This window comes from Octodon degus, unplaced genomic scaffold (genome assembly GCF_000260255.1).
Source record: "Octodon degus isolate 3935 unplaced genomic scaffold, OctDeg1.0 scaffold00024, whole genome shotgun sequence".
In the NCBI taxonomy this organism is placed as follows: domain Eukaryota; kingdom Metazoa; phylum Chordata; class Mammalia; order Rodentia; family Octodontidae; genus Octodon; species Octodon degus.
In genome coordinates, this window is record NW_004524600.1 from 9,313,647 (window position 1) to 9,318,680 (window position 5,034).

Here is a 5,034-nt window from a genome sequence, read left to right on the forward strand (position 1 = left end):
TTCTTCTTCTTCTTCTTCTTCTTCTTCTTCTTCTTCTTCTTCTTCTTCTTCTTCTTCTTCTTCTTCTTCTTCTTCTTCTTCTTCTTCTTCGGAACCAGATAATAAGCACTAAATGATTTGCGAGCTGTGATATAAAAAGAGACATTATTCACTGAAGGTCATGAGTTCACTCAAAATCTGAGGTGCTGTAATGTAACTGTGATGCGTGGTTATGGTCAGACCCAGAAGAAAGAATGTACCTGAAAACTAAGAATAAACACCCAATTGTGATTGCACAGGAAGCTAGGCCTGTGGCCACAGGATGATAAAAATAAACATAGGGAAAGGTACAGAGAGAGTTGGGTGATTTCGGATACCAGATCTGTGAACCAAGGCAATGCACCAAGTCCCTTCCTTGACATAGTGTTAGGAAGTACTCTCCAGGGTTCAAGAGCCCTTGAAAGGCACCACTCTGCCAAGGTAGGCTCAGTGCCAGATAGATTTGGGCTGCTTTTTGATTAAAGTAGGACCCACTCTCCAGAGCTCAGTCTTCTAGTTCCATTATTAAACTTTCAACATTGTTATTAACCAAAACATACTTTTAGTGTTGTGTCCCAAACATTTTTACTGATCTTTCATACTTGAATCACAAACATAAATATCCTCCCTAATCCTCTTCAAGTGTTTCCCAAATCGAACTGACAAGATATAGCATGTCTAAGGCTGAGGAATTTTCAATTGTCACCCTTAAAATTAAGAAAATGATCACAGAAATTAAAATTCTTTTATTCAGAAGTCAGATTATTCTTGAGATTATTCACCATGTATTTATCAAGTGACCATGAATTGTTTCAATTTCATGTGCGTGCATGATTCCTGCATACCGTTCTGGATGTGGTTTCCTATTCTATAATCTCAAGCTAGGACAGAGAGCCTCAAGTCTTTGAATTATCACCTCATGTCAGCTCTTCCTAGGACACGCTTCAGGTGTAAGTTATGGCTTCCCTGATCACTCACTCATGGGGCACTACCAGTTTTCATGAGAGTAATGTCACTGAAACTTAACATTCTTAAAATCGTGTTGTTTGGCTGTATTATATAGTTCTTTTAGTCAGTCCCTAATATCAGAAATTTTTGGTTTACAACTGACTTTTGATCTCTTGCTCTATATTCCATTTTGTTTTCTGGATTTGAATGTACACTTATTGGCAGATGTTAGAAGGAGGTTAACTTGTGTGTGTGTGTGTGTGTGTGTGTGTGTGTGTGTGTGTGTCTTAAGGTTAACTTCTTAGTAAGTAATATCTTTTTTCTTTTAACTAAAATGATGGTTTTTAATGAGAATCAGAGATATGGTTACAGTTACATAGTCCGACACAAAAAAAATCCATGAATGATCAGGATTTGGAAGATTACAAAATAATGAGGGTAACACTGGGTACAAGGGGAAAGTTGTTCCAGAATACCAGAACCAGACTGATATGGCCTATCCCTGCAATCCTGTCTATGCTCACCCCTGGAATGCATTTTGCCAGGGCCAAAGCCGCCCTTGTCCCCACCAACCTGGCCCTCTTGGAAGCCCCCATGATCCCCTCCATGGCCCCGGTAGCCACCCTGATCATAACCTCCTCTGCCACCATGACAATCATCTCCATAGTTACCTCCATATGGGAGCCTCTTGGACCTCTTCCTGGGCCATCTGGTTTAAGGGCCTTACTCTGGTTGCATTCATTTCTCCAAGAGAAGTTCATGTTCTCACACATAGGATTAGGACACTTCCAGTCCCCAGCTCGCTGCTGTCCACTGCCACTACCACCTACACTGGGGAATCCTCCCTGGCCACCACCACCACTGCCACCACCTCCATAACCTCCACAACCCATGAATCCTCCTCTTCCTCAGCCTCCTCAACCATTGTCACCATCCTGGTTGAAAACTGCTCGCTGGGTAGCAAATGAGACCTTAATGGGGTCCCCAGAAATTCTTTATCGTCAAACTAGTCAATAGCTGCTTTAGCAGGAGGAGGGTCATCAAATGAAACTGTTGCCTCTCCCTTCAGCTTGCTAGTTTCCCTGTCGGTGTACAAAGTAATCATGGATTGTCTGGTTTTCTTATTGGTCTTAATAATGCCAATCTGCTTGAAATAATCAGCTACAGACTCAGTTGTAACATTCTCACCCAGCCCTTGGACAAAGATGGTGTTGTCAGAATTATCCTATTCAGAATCATGACATGATCCTTGGTCCTGAGGGCCATCAAATTTATTGAAGCTACTTCGGTCACTTCCGCATGCTGCATCTGCCTCCACAGCCACCTCCACGACCTCTGGATTCATAGCCACCACTGCGGAGGTTGTAACCACCGCCACCACCCCTGCTTCAGACCCATGGTCTGTTGTCCTCGCCTATAGCTGCCACTGCCACCACCACTCTGGTCCTGATTGCCATAGCCACCATCGCCACCACTCATTGGGGACTGATCTTGGCCATAATTGCCTCCACCACCCCCTCCACCACCACCACCACTGCTACTGTTGGACTGGTTCTGCTCTCCACAGCCCTGAGAGGGATTGTAGGAGCTTCGCTGCTCTCCATAGCTCTGTTGTTGTCCATGAGAGCCAGACTGTTGGCCATGGCCCTCACTCTGGGGCTGCCCAGAGCTGCTGCTCTGAGAACTACCACCATAACTTCTCAAGGTGCTGCTGGGAGCTGGCTGCTGACCATAGCCAGGATAACAGGACTGCTGTCCATGAGATGACTGGGAACTCAAGCTACTGCCCTGGCCACCAGTGGAGCGGTAACCCTGGGGAGCTGACTGCGTGCCATAGCATGTGTTCTGAGGAACCATAGCTGCTCTAGCCATAGCCTGAAGTATCTGCTGACTGGCTATAGCCACTGTAACTCTGCTGTCCATAGGGCTGATTGCTCTGCTGGGAGTGGCCCTGCCCGGGCTGGGTGGGGTAGGCCCCATAGCTTTGAGTTGCTTGCTCAGTATAGTCATTTTAGGCCATGTCCATGCATGCATACAAAGGCTGACAAGCAACGAAATACCACCACTGCATAGCACTGATGCCTCAAGGACTAAGTAAATAATCTTTAGCCTCTCCAGTGTAAAACAGTGTCCACATACCAAGCCATAGAAGGAATCTGTTTTTCTCTTTTTTCCTTTTTTCCTCAAAGACATTTTATTTCACTGTGATACAACATTATTTAATAGATCTTGACTGATTTGCCAGTGTACTGAGAACACTTGTCATGGGAATTGATTTGATAGCAATGTATCTCAGATTTGAGTGTGTATATGAGCTCCCTGGGTATCATGTGGACATGCAGGTTCTATTCTGCAGAGTGTTTAATTTCACTGAGTTTGTGCAATGTGAGAAGTCCCTTCCTGAATCCTGAACCCATAGGGCACCAGTACTACTCAGAGCTTGTTAGAACTGTAGACTGTTTTGGTGCCCCGCCACATCCATTGGGCCAGAAATGGCATTTTAGCAAGATCCCATAATTTATTTGCATGAAAGTTTGGGAAACATCATCCCAATTGGCTATGTAATATCAAAAGCAAATGCACAGTTGTTACATTCCCTCTAGTTACATCTTTCCTGTGTTCTTTCTTTGGCTATTCTATGAGGATGTTGCATAACATGATATAGGATCATTTTTCTATCGTGAGAAGTAGCATGTTCAAATTATCCTATTTTTTGAATTGGAACTCGAAATTGGTGTCATTTCTCATAATGTACTAGATGCCAATGTTTGCAAACAGGTGTCTAAGGGCTTGTATAGGCTAAGAAAATGCTTTGTCATTTGTTTAGGCTGTGACAAGTCAATTTCAGGGCCAAGTCTTTCTGACTGAGGCCCAAAAATAGATGTACCAGATGAACATTTAGTTTTTTTATACAGGGAAAATCACCATCTGTACCATGTGTGATATAAACGGGCACTTATGTTTGGTGTTCTTTAGAGAAACAACTTTCAATGTTAATTTGATGGAATAATTGCTTGAGAATTACAAATTCAACTTATTGCTACCTTTATATTGCCCATAAGCTAAGGACAGTTTTTAGTATACTTGCATCACTAAAAATAAAAGTGTTTTGTGATACATGCTAATTTCATGAAATTCAAATTTCATTGTTCATTAGTCAAATTATACCTGAGTGAAGCCACAGTCTTTGGCTAGCACATTGCTTATAGCTCTTAGTATAATGGCAGAGCTTAGCACCGAGTCAGGAATTATATCCAGTACCAAGCCAAAAATATTTATTATTAGGATCCTTGCATAAGAAGTTTGCCCCCTGACTTGAAATAATACTACAAAGGTATTGTGATAAAACCAGCAAGTTGTTGGTGGAAACAAACAAACAAACAAACAAACAAGCAACAGACTTGAGGATCAGTGGAATAGATTACAAGATGCACACACAGCTACAAACACACTCAGCTACCATATCTTTCACAAAGGGGCCAAACATGTTCACTGGAAGAAAGCCTCTTTAATAAATGGTGCTGGAACAACTGGTTCTCTATATGTAAAAGACTAAAACTAGACCCATGTCTATCCCCATATAATAAACTAAAGTCAAAATGCATCAAAGATTTAAGTATTAAAACAGAAAAAACTAAGTCTACTGGAAGAAAGGGTAGGTAGAGATCTTTAAGACATAGGAGTAGGTAGAGAGTTCATGGACAAAGCCTAAACTCCATGGGAAATACTCCAGAGAATCAAATGCTGGGGTCTTACCTTCCTAAGATGTTTTTGCAAATCAAAAGAAATCACCAATGGAGTGAAAAGACAGCTCACAGAGTGGGAAAAAAGTTTAGTCAATTGTCTCACAGACAAAGGATTTCTATCTACAACATATAGAATATTGAAGAAAAGCAGACTTCCCAAATTCAAAGACCCAATCAAAAAATGAGCATCTGAGATGAACACGTACTTCTCAGATGAAGAAACAGAAACAGAAGGATAAACTTGAGGCTTTCATAGGTAAATTGAAGCAATTTGAGCGCATACTCACAAAGTGAGATAAATCAGACTCATATGTGTAAAAAT

At 41.9% G+C, this 5,034-nt stretch overlaps 1 pseudogene; it reads right to left on the reverse strand.

The window, feature by feature from the left end:
- Positions 1-1,338: 1,338 nt before the first annotated feature.
- On the reverse strand, positions 1,339-2,986 carry LOC101580179 (annotated as a pseudogene).
- Positions 2,987-5,034: the final 2,048 nt, after the last annotated feature.